Source organism: Coloeus monedula (genome assembly GCF_965178545.1).
Source record: "Coloeus monedula genome assembly, chromosome: W".
Lineage (NCBI taxonomy): Eukaryota > Metazoa > Chordata > Aves > Passeriformes > Corvidae > Coloeus > Coloeus monedula.
In genome coordinates, this window is record NC_138821.1 from 32,497,242 (window position 1) to 32,509,559 (window position 12,318).

The 12,318-nt window shown below is 39.0% G+C and overlaps 1 protein-coding gene across 5 annotated transcripts in view; it reads left to right on the forward strand.

Annotated features, from left to right (window-relative positions):
* The first annotated feature begins 8,240 nt into the window (after window positions 1-8,240).
* The window catches only part of LOC309584601 (nipped-B-like protein), a 171,799-nt gene continuing 167,721 nt past the window's right edge, over window positions 8,241-12,318 (forward strand). For all 5 annotated transcript variants that reach the window (XM_082300695.1, XM_082300697.1, XM_082300696.1 and 2 more), the window contains exon 1: window positions 8,241-8,659. The gene's annotated coding sequence lies outside the window, so the exon portion shown is untranslated. The remainder of the gene's footprint in view (window positions 8,660-12,318) is intronic.

Sequence of the window (12,318 nt, forward strand, 5' to 3'; positions counted from 1 at the left end):
TGTTCCAGAAAGTTTAACTATTTATAGTGATTTTAAAGAACATTGTCTGTGATAACTAGCTGTAATATGTTTTCTCTAACAAGAAAATTATGGATAACAGGCCATCTTAATACATTGAACTCTGCATGGAAAACATACTAGCAAAAGCACAATTATACATATTACAGCCTCTTTAGAAGAGTCACTACATGAACTTTCATGAGTACTTGCACTGGATTGAAATATTTACTGGGAATACAGTAAAGAAAATTGGCAAACCTACAAAATGTTCAATAGTAACTTAAATCCAGAAATTAACATAAATTAACAATGCTGTGCACAGTAGTGTTCTTTCATTATAGTCAAAATTTGTAAACAATTTCCACTTACCTATCCATAACCTTTAAGAAAACCGCTCAGGTTTATTCCATTATTTTTCAAAATATATACCTCTTAGGCCAAGGTATTCTATGCTGTTCTTCTCTTCAAAGGTTAATTATGTTTAGGGAATCTGAGGGAAGTCATGTAGGATTTTACAACAGTGGGAAGAGAAATAGAGAAATTTAAACATCAAAACCTAGAATTTGAATACATCATAATACAGAAAAGGTTAATTTTCATTAATAGATCATTTTGACTTGATTTTTAAGTTATGGTGTTAGGAGCAAAAAGCAGGTGCAGTTCCCCTAGGGATGAGGCACAACACTCAGCAACTGAAATCATTGGCTGTAATGAAAGCACAGCATTACCATGGTGGGAGCCCTGGGACACCCATGCTAATCAAATGGGGACCTGACATACAGTGGAGCCCTGCTAGGAAGTGAAGCTCAAAGGAAATCATCACAGGGGTGGGTAATAAAACTTGCACTGATTACCGTATCATATATATGCAATGTTTTGCTCATTAGCGAACTCTCTGATGTAATGCAGGTGCTGTTCAAATTCAGAAATCCACAGCTGGCTGCCAGGTTGGCACCCATACAGGAATATATGCAATTGTGGAGGGGTGGGAAGCGAACTATCTTGGGTTACCGTGACAACGAGATAGGATGTGCTTGGGACTCTTACATACTCGGGCAGGGGAGGTGAACTATCCTGGGATACCATAACAAATCTCACACCCTACATATGGCTATTTGAAAATTTCATGCTAACCATTCCTAAAAGGTGTCTTCTTGACTCAATCTTTTTTTTTCCCCCACTATAACTGAGTTGCATCACCTAGGCAGAGACATTTATCTGTATTTAATTGCACTGTAAAACCATGGGCAGCTTCTCTGAGTCAATAATTCAATTTATGGACCAGTTATTGTCCCCATCAAAAGTTAAAAAAAAAAAAAAAAGGCTTTGTGCATCAGAATACAGTCTATTGTAAATCTGTAAGAAATTAAATCACAACAAGTTAATACTGGTTTCTGGCTCACTAATGGAGCATCCACACATCTTCTGAAGTGCTGACAAAGTAGATGGACTGATGTTTGTCCTTATGACCACACTGAGAAGCAAGTTGTAAATATGTATCCAGGTAGAAAATAGAATTTTTTTTAAAAGAAGTTATGAGTACTCAGCATTCAGAAAACATCCACTGATGTTGTATTTATCCTTATTCCTTTTCCATTTTTATTTTATAATTAATAAATTGCATTTCATTACACATTTATGTTAACAGCCATAATTTAAAGGAGTTACTTGTGTTTATTTCATTTTATTGCACATGTATTTTCTGTTCTCACTGTACTGTCTTTTCACAAGGGCCACAGGATGTCTAAAAAAAAGAAGGCTATCTGCTGCAGGTTAGAAGGCTGGTTTAGCCACTATATAGGACTTTCTAAAATGTTTTCACATGAAAAAATAACCAACTTGATAGCCAAATTCCAATCAACTTTCTCTTTTTAGGTTACTGGATTTAAAAAAAAGTCACTAATTGCTTCAATAAAGAATTAATTGGAAATATGAATGTGATTTATCTCTAGGTAGGTGTGTTGGTTTTGCACGGTCTTGTTTTTGGTAGTGGGGGGGCCACAGAGGTGGCTTCTGTGAGAAGCTGCTAGAAGTATGTCCAGCAGAGCCAATCCCTGATGGCTCTGAAGATGGACATGCTGCTGGCCAAAGCTGGGCCAATTAGAGATATTGGCAACGCCTCTGTGATAACATATTTAAGAAAATCAAAACAAAGTGGGGCACAGTTTTTTTCTTCTAGTCAGAGAAGAGGAGGAGATGAGAACATGTGATGGAAACAACATGGCGACACCAAGGTCAGTGAAGAAGGAGGGGGAGGTGCTCCAGGCACCGGAGCCGAGACTCCTCTGCAGGCCATGGTGAAGACCATAGTGAAGCAGCTGTCCCCCTGCAGCCCATGGGGATCCACAGGGGATGCAGAGATCCACCCACAGCCTGTGGGGGAGGTGCTCATGCCAGAGAGGGTGGATGCCTGCAGGAGGCTGTGGTCCAGTGGAAGACCCGGCAGAGAGAGAGGGCCCCTGCTTCCAGGCTGGAGCAGTCTGTCCTTGGAGGACTGCGCCCTGTGGAAGAGTGACCCACGGCGCAGAAGTTTTGGGATGACTGTGTGCCCGTGGGAGGGGCTCACGTTTTGGGAGAACTGCTGCTCGTGAGAGTGGACCCACGCTGGAGAAGTTCGGGGAGAACTGTCTCCCGTTGGAGGGACCCATCGGTCTCACAGGGGAAGGGCTCCTCTCCCAGAGCAGCAGAAGAAAACCTCAGGTGACGAACTGACCTAAACTCCCATGCTGTCTCCCTGCGCTGTTGGTAGGAAGGAGGGAAGGGCTGGGGGGAAAAAAGGTCTTTTAAGGGCTTATTTTATTTCTCATTATCTTCCTCTGATTCTATTTGTAATAAATTCACTTTGTACCTTTAAGCTGAGCCTGTTTTGTCCTTGGAGTGTTTTCTCCGGGTCCTTATCTCAACTCATGAACCCTTCATTAATTTTTCTCTCCTCTGCCCAGCTGTGGCAGGGGAGGGTGAGCAAGCAGCTTTCATGTGTGCCTGGCATTTGGCCAATGTCAAACCACAACAGTAGGGGACCACAGTTTCCTCTTACTTACCTTCCTTTTGGCTAATTGCTCCAAGGAGACGGTATTAGGTGTATCTGTAAAATGCAATGCAAATGTTTTGTGGTGGTTTCATTCACAGACAAATGGAAATAATTTGTCTAAAAATTGTGTATTAAATTGTTCAAACAGACCTTGACACAGGCTAAAAGCATGCCAGCTAGTACTTTCTCAAACAATTTCTGGGCACAGCTTGGGAGTGTGAGTCAGGAACCATTCCCAATAGGCAGTAGATGCATGTGACTATCCTGTTTTGAAGAATAAAAGGGTTTAAGAATAAAGGCATAAAACATTGTGTGACTACCAGCCACAATGGCAGAGAACAGTCCTAGGCATGGACTGTTTATATGTGGCCATTGAATCTTTTACCTGAGATGGTTAACATTTAAGTATCTGAAGAATGGAAAAGTTCTGGTTTTTTTTCAAAGAAGCTGTTTTAAAAGGCCTAAGACCAAGAAGCTCTTTTAACATACCTGATTTTGATAATTCTCTCAGTCTTAAATCATCTTTTTATTGGCAAGTCCATTAAAAAGGGAGTGGCAAGGCATTTTAAGTATGATATGATGTTTTCAGATTTCTTTAATCCATAGAAGTGTGGCTTTTATCAGCTTGTGCTGAATCCAACAGTCCATTAGGCCATTTTTTAATTTCTGTCCTTTGCCAGAAGATGAATGTCCAAATTAACTTTCTGGCCTATGAAGCTGTATCAATTTACCTTTACATCTTAAAAAGCGAAAAATAAAAATACCCAAATGCTTTCATATTAATCTCTTAAATTAATCCATAGCAGTCCTCCCAGCTCTTGTATGAAATTGCACAGCATTTGTTATATAACTGACATGCAGTTCTATATCTCTATTATAAAACATGACAGTAAGTTGCTTTCCCAGTGCCTGTCCAAAACAAGACTTTTGAGAGGATAAAGTCATATGAAGCTCAGATTATAAACAAAAATAATTGTTAGAAGTTCAGGAAGTTATAGCAGGAATAGTACCTGCTCCCTTTCTGGAGTTCACCAATAGTGAATCTACAGAAAAGAGCCTAAGGAGCATCTTGAGCCAGATTTCAAATTTCTTTCAAGGATGATGAATAACTCATCATTTATCTTCCCTACAAAAACAACTGTTAATAGGTCTGTTCTTACAGCCCTAATATAACAATACTGGGACAATCTACTTGTCCAGCAGAGCAATTGTAATCTATCACTGATCTTTTCCTGTTAGATAATGCATTTAATTGTTATATATATTTTATAGCCTAAATTAAATATTTAAAATTATCTATATTTAAAATTTATTCAGAATCCCTAGTGCCTTGCATAATCAAAAATTGACTGTAACATTCAAATGAAAATACTAGAGCTTTGCCTTCTATAATTTTTCCTCCAGAGAACTTTTATACAAGTATACATTTTAAAAGATATATCTGCCATAGAATTCATATCCCTTTTTCATACAAACAGAAGCACATTTTTAACATAGTAGAGATAGTGCAAATTTATCACTTGGAAAAATTAAAAAAATTAAATAGTATAATTTCATTCCATATTAAATTCTTGTTGGTAAAATATGCTAAATAATTAGAATAAGAAAAAACTCCACAGACCTCCATCTTGCTTATCAGGAAAAAAAAAAATCAGTAGTCACCATCAAGTTGTACTTAGAGCAAGTACCTATACAAATATTTTACTGCTTAATCTTCAGGCTTCCTCAGCTTTTTTTTTTTTTTTTTACCTGTACCACTGAAGGCTTCATCTGATACTTAGGTTGCTTACTTTTAATGATGAATATTCCCCAGTGAATTAATTACATGGTGCTATTGTTTGTTCCTTTGAATTAAAGTCAATGCAGAGAACATAACTTTCATCTTGTTATAGAGCATTCATCATTACATTCTTTCTATTCACTGTTGTAGTCCAGCCTTAACACCAGATTCCAAATCATTTGAATACTTCAATTTAGGATGATAGTTATATGTTGCATTACTATATTACATTCAGATAAAAAGCTAATTTCAATTATTTAAAAAAAATATACCATCATGATGTTAATTTTTAAAAATATTTTACTGACACATCACTTTTATTTTAAAATTTGGCACAGAAGTATATACTACCTATAAATTACTAACAGGCAAATAAAACAATGTTTGTGCATCCCATTAACAAAATTACAGGTACCTGTGATGAGCGGGAAAGACTCCACTACTGGAATAAGTAGTAAAGTAGGTATGTTTATTCCAGCGCTGGGACGCATGGGGGATAGTTCCTCCAAAGTCATGTGTGCCGACAGCTGCATTCAGCTTGGTATTTATTGGGTTACAAGTTCCATATTCATTGAGTTTCCCAATACACTTATACATATTCATTGCCTAGCCCCGACTAGCCTCGCTTCATATTACAATGAGCCCAAAAGTCATTTATATCTGCGTTGCGCTTGCTCAGCGTTGTCTGGTGGTCGTGGGCCGGGGTCTCCGAGATGAAATAAGAGTCTTCCTCAGATGAAGTAAAGTGTCTTCCTCATCCTGAACTTTTCACCTTTCTTCCCTGCGCATGCTCTTTATGTCCCTGGGCTAAGTCCAAACTTCAAGACTGGTTTAAGTTAGCTTTAGGTTAAAAACAGGATCTTTGGTCAAGATTCCTTCCCTTTATCAATAGTCTCATATCTTCTCATCCTGCCTTGGTAGGCGCAATAAGTGTTGGGCAAGCGGTATGCATTGCTTCTAACAAACAACTTCTTAGTAAATAATTTAATCTCTGCTTCCCCATCCCCCTGATTCACCTGTGTATTATACCAGTCCTTATGAAACAAGCAACCTCTAAGAAAACATGGTGTCAGGTGTGAAGAATTTGCACTTTGCTTCTTAAAAGTGGATTACAGTAATATCTAATGGAGTAAAACATGAACTATTTAATTTCCCTTAATGAAAAAAAAAATCCCGATTTGCTCATGTGTGTTACAACACCATCTTCTAAAACAACTAATGACTTAAATTAGTTGTTTTCTTGTGCAGGTAATAATATCATAATACTCAGACAATAGCCATTTCGGCAAATTCTTTTCACTGAACAAGGCTTTAAAAACATAAAATGGTTCAGTGAGGTTTTCATCGGAAAATCCCAACAGAAACAAAGTAGTCAAATGTGTTATGTTTTACCATAACGTTTGTACTGGATAAAAGTATATTTGATATAGAAGACACCTAGCATTTGAAAAGTAAAATTTCAGTATTTACATTTTATTTACACACTAAATCATCAATTAAGAAAAAAAAATTGTTATATAAATAAGTTACTCAAATCACATATAGACTCTATCAACATGAATTGGTAACAGTCAGTTAGAAGCAGATTAAGTAGTATCCCTAGGCCAACTTTGTAATTTTAGAATCCCATTTTCCTTCGAATTCATAGGTGTATATGTCCACATACATATGTGTATGTGAACCCTAAAAAGGTAGTTTATTAAGCTTCAGTTTGTTACCAAAAAATGATAAATATTTTCCCCCTTGACTTACAAAGTTGCACTGTATTAAATTAAGCACAAAGACTTAGAAACATACTTAATTTACTACATTAATTATCCTTATTTCAAATGGATAGCTTGAGGTTGCAAATGAATAAACAATTATAGGATTTTGACCTTTTGTATTAACTTGGAACAGAGGTATATAATACATTTCTTTCAGAGCCTAGTTTACTCTGTCTTCATTAAACTTACATGACCATGTACCCATTAGATATTAATATCTCCAGTACTGAATTACTGTATTCTCCAGTGCCATCTTCATTTCTGTACTTTCAAACAGAACCACATACACTTGTAAAACAAACTTTGATTCATCCAACATTACAGATTTAATAGCTCTTTAAGCTTGAGAGAAGCATTTTAAATCTGTATTAAAGACAGTGTTATTCAGGAAATCCTAAGACTTGAAAAGATTCAAGTGCATTGGTGCAAGATATTATCCCTTTGTGCAAATAATATCCAACGCTGAAAGAGTTTGTTTGTATGTCACAGGGTATTTAAAGCTAGCTGTGTTCAACTGTATGGCTGAATCCTGAAGTCCACAGACAAGGAAGGCTTCCTCTAAAAATCAAAGGATTTTTATCCAAATACTGATGAGCAAAACGACATGAGTAGGAAAAGACAGAGTTAATTCATCAGATAGAAATGCTATTAAGCCGTTCTGTGATTGTTCATAGTTTTACCTGTACAGAGAAAAACCAGAAAATATTTCAGACTAGGACATTCTCTTTCACCAAACACTGCTTCACAATCCACAATTAAAATATTTCCAGTAAGTCTGGTGGTGGCAGGGAGCATCAGCCTCTAGCAAAGGGTCCTTCATCCAGACATCAGTATTTATCCCCGTGCTCGTCCAAAAAGGTTGTTTTTAAAAGCCACTTCACTTCGGTACCTCCACTCGTAAATTCCTCACTCCGGCAACGCTTTCAGCATCGGGTGTTTCAGTTCCTGCGATGCGGCCTATTTACACCCACACAGGCGAACACGAGCGGTAACAGTAACTCCAGGAAGCGTCTCAGGTCTGACACATCCGCGGGGGCAGGGAGGTAAAGGAGGACGGGACTGCCACATTTGTGAGTTCATTCTAAGACGCCCTTTTAAGCCCACCTCCTAGGAGGTGTTATTTTGCAGTCCTCCTTCCTATCATCCTTAAGGAAGACAAAAATAAAACCCAAAATGTGTTCTTTTCAACGGTCACTTCATCACAAATCACTGGCTGCCTTCCTCTCAGCGCAGGCCTAAGCATAAATTCCGGTCTTCTTCACCAGAAGGGGAGAGAAGAAAGAAACTGAGGAAGTAGTTGAAGGGGTGGGGAGGGGGAGAGACAGTCACGTAGCGGAGACTCAGTTGTGCCCGCTGCTGCTAGGCGAGGCAAGGCGGAGGGAACCACTCCAGCTGTAGCAGAGCTAGGAAGGGAGCAGCGCAGTAACGGCGGCGGAAGCGACGCTGGTTGAGTGAGTAAGAAAGGGGAAGTTGTTGGTGTTTGGCGCCGGTGGAGGGAGTCATTCCTGCAGCTGCACTTCCGGTCGGCATTTTGTTCTGAGAGGGAGCGAGAGACACACACTGAGGATCCTTTCCTTTTCTTTCCCCCTCTCCTCCTCTTCTTCTTCCTCTTCCCGCCCTCCCCCCCCCCCCTCCCCGCCCCCTCGGTACCGACTCACGGCTTACTCCGCTCAGGCTGTTCCCTCCCCCATCCTCCTACACTCGCATGTACAGAGGGAGCAGCGGCCCCTTGGCAGCTGCCCTGCCCTCCCCTCCCCCCACCCCTACCCCGCGGCTTGGAATGTGTCTCGGAACCGGTTTGGTTCGGCCCGTGTTGATGCTGTGAAGCAGGCTCGGGGGAAAAGGGATTTGTTTTGGCCACTCACCCCCTGGCTCTACATGTTCGCTGCACTGAGGAGGAGACGGAAGAGGAGACAGCCCCCCTCCCGGCCCGGATTATTGTTGTTATATTATCTCCCATCCTCCTCCTGCTCCGCGGCGGCCGCGGCCTAGCAGCAGCGACAGCTCCTCTGAGGAGGGAGGGGGCGGATTTCTCTCCCCCTCTCTCGGATTCTCGTCGGATTCGGACGTCGATTTGCTCAGGTAATCCCCCTTCATCTCCCCTTCCTCTCTCTGCCCTCTCCAGCAGCGGGCCAGGCCTCCCGGCCCAGCACTGCCGGGAGCAGAGGGGATTACCTGCTATCCGGGATAGAGGGGAGTAAGTGGTGACCGGAGGTGTTTATTTAGCAGCCCCCCTTCCTGCTCGGTCGGGTATGAGGGAGGAGATTAGTTCTTTCCGGGCTGCCGGGAGGCCCAGGCCCGGCGGAGGGCGCAGGCCTGTCGGCCAGCGCCTTTACTCCAGTTCGGGGATTAGAAAAACGAAGCGGTTTCTCAGTAACAGGCCTCAATCTGGAGAGGAGCAGGAGGAGGAAACAATACAATTAGCTGCAAATATGCACTGATCCTTTGCTATATTTACAACTTCTGAAGTCGGGGGCGAAGTAAGTGGAGGAATAGGGAAAGAGAGACAATGTAAATACCCAGGAACAAAAATGCCAGCTCTCTTCGCTATTGCCTTCTCTTTTTAACCAACTCTGTTCTGAACATGCAAAACTTCAAAGGCACATGGATTTATAATGTAGAGGTTTAATTTCTAAGTAATATAGCAATTGATTAGCGTGTTAATCACTGACATATTTATAGCATAAAACTAGCACTTGTGGCATGATTGACACAACACGGATGCCTGCAGACCTAGAAAATACAGACAAGCATATTGTGTCAGGTACTCCACACAATCTCAATGTGCATGTGCTGTATACATTACAGGAATATGTATTAAATGCAGATGAAATACTATTTTATACTCTTAACAAACAGGAAATGGGAGAGGGGTCGTGTAGAGTGCTATGTTTATGACGTTTCAGGGGTCAAGGTGAATATGAGATCTTAGCCTAAGTATTTGAGAATCAATAGTAAATTTAATTAAGTGAAAAGTGGGGAACGTTTAAAAAGTGTCATCATTTCTTATCAGGCCATATTCCTTTGAGATCCTGAGGTCGTTATTGGCTGTTTGTGTCCATGATGTTTAAGTATGTTATCATTTTAACAGGTCAAATGTGTTTTATAAATGACGATTGATGAAGTGTCAGCTCTTTATTTATAAATGGTAGCTAATTTAGAGTAAGGCAAATCTTGGACTTACTGTGTGGTAGAGTTCAGTGTGTTATTAAAAGTTGAGGTAGATTTAAAATAAACACCCTGTGAACTAATAAAAATACTCATACAGAAATTACATAATTGAGGGAAATTTTAAGATACCAAGTTTCATCTTTCATATAGAAAAGAAATTTGTAAATGGCAAACAAGTATCAACATTATAGAATTTGTCTGTTTTTTTAGTAGTTTTTTTAGTTGTTCAGACAGATCTTGTAATAATAAGTGGTAATGAATTTCTGGTATATTGTGTTTAGAGTCTTATAAATTCTGCTATCGTGTCTTTGAGTGCCCTGATACTTGTTTAAAAGGGTGAAGTCAACATAGCTGTCACGTAGAAGGTATGTTTTTAATGCTGTAAATCCGTGTAGTAGTCAGTAGCGTGTCCGTGATTTGTATTGGTCAGGGAGCAGTTTGAATTTTAAAAAGCCTGAAGATCCTGCTGAGCCCCAATCCCTCCCTCCCTCCTTCCTTCCCTCCCTCCCTCCCTCCCTTCCTCCCCCCCACTGATCTCCCATTCCTGTCTTTGTGCTGCCTGGTCCTGTTAGACACTGTTTGCAACAGGGCCTCAGGCCTATGTGTGTGGAGAGGAACCATTTACACTTTGAAAAAGCAGCTTCTTAATTTTAAACTTTGTGAATTGCAGAGGGAGCCTTTAGTCGTCTCTAACTGCCTCTATCTCTGCGTGTAGCCGCATTGCTGTTTTCTTTTGGTCCGTGGTATGCATAGAGGCCGAGTGTAACTGCTTTACAGGAAAGAAAGTAGTTCTAGTTTTTGGGTAGTTTCATCATAAAGAAGGGACATGAGATCATTTGTTTCTTTTGTCCAGCCTTCATTTTAATAAAAATGGGTTAGCTAAGCCATTGTTTGAACTTTCTGACTTATTTAAGGAGGTTTGCTTTAAATATATATAAGAGCAGGAAATAAGCTACTGTAGTTATGTAGCTCCTGTCAGGTTTATCTTGCCTGGGTTGTGTTTATGATGTGCTTTTTTTCTTAAATCAGAAAACATGCAATTTTCTAGTATGAAAAACAGGTGTATTTATAAAGGGGAAACTTAAGGTGATGCCTATTTCTAATGAGGTTTTATTTTTTATTTGTTCTGAGACATATGTGGTTAATCCTGAATTAGTTGCGCCATCACAGTTTATATAGTTTTAAATTTCTTTGTCATAAAAATATATTTAGCATGCGCAAATACTTAACGTGGAAATGTTTATAAGATGACTTATTTTTTGTTTAGATCATATTTTTAGCACATTTAAGTGTGTGTGTGTATGGAAAACAAGAACCCTCACTTTCATACTCCTTTTGCCCTAGTGTTAGGAGTTTATACTGGTCCACTGTTTATCACAAGAGCTTAAGGCAGATGTAGTTATTTTATTCCTGCTATGGAAATACAAAATTAATTATTCTTGAGGTGTTAGTTGTAGCAATTACTTCAATTGAAAGAGGAAAATATTTTCTTCTTGTTATTTTTATTTTGTGCTTTTGACTGCCTTGTACAGTTTGAATGTTTCCTATGTACAGATTTTATTTCTTTACTTTTTTTAAGCTTTCTTTTGAAGCTGTTTTTATACTTCTTTTTTTTAAATCATTTTTTATCATTTTGATTTAGGAGAAACAAAACAGCATTAGAGAAGCAAAATTATACCTCTAAATAGCTAAAAAAGTAAACATTGAACTTTTTTTTTTCATGCTAAACTCTCTAAGTTGGGAAAAAATTATTAAAAAAATTTGTTATTGCTTTTAGTATGTGTATCAGTTGGTTCTAAGTGGTTTTCCAATTGGAGATCTTAAAATTCTTTAAATTGTTAGATATTTTCAGTTTTCAGATTATTTCTCTGTCTTGATTTGAAGCACTTTATTTCTTGAAGGAGTGTGTATGTGTAGAAAGGCAATGCATTTTACAGGAGCAGTTTAAAAATGCTGGGCTGCAGTCAGGGATTCTGATAAGGAAACAGCAGACTAAAATTGCAGAAACAAACTTAATCCAGCTCCCTTCCCCATACACTGGGCTTTTAACTACATTACTCTATTTCCCCCTTACCCTTCTGCTCCCAATTCAATGCTTCATACAGTGCATGGGCAATCATAGCTGGCTGGTATACTGTTATAACCTACTTAATATATTTGTTTTTTCTTTGTAATTGTGCAGTCTACTGCTTTACCTGCTGTATGCCATCCAAATAGTTCATTAATGCTGAAGCATTTCAATCTATGAATTTGTAGGAATTATCTCAAAATACATATCTGTAGTTCACAAACATTAGCTTTTTTTGCGCATCTGTTAAATATTTTTGTTTTACAGATGGAAGACTGAAACTGAGTCAAATAGCAAGTTAACACAAGATTTATAAGCAATTTTCAATTTGACATGCTTTATTCTTGAGATTTGTAGAGTTACTTTACAGCACTTAGGAAGTTCATAGCATTGTTTTCTTTGACTTTGTGGTTGTGAGTGCCCTGCATTTCAACATATCAAGCTCACTGTTTCTCATGGTGGATTCCTAAAAAGTATAGAATGGGTTTTTGCCAATGGCCTT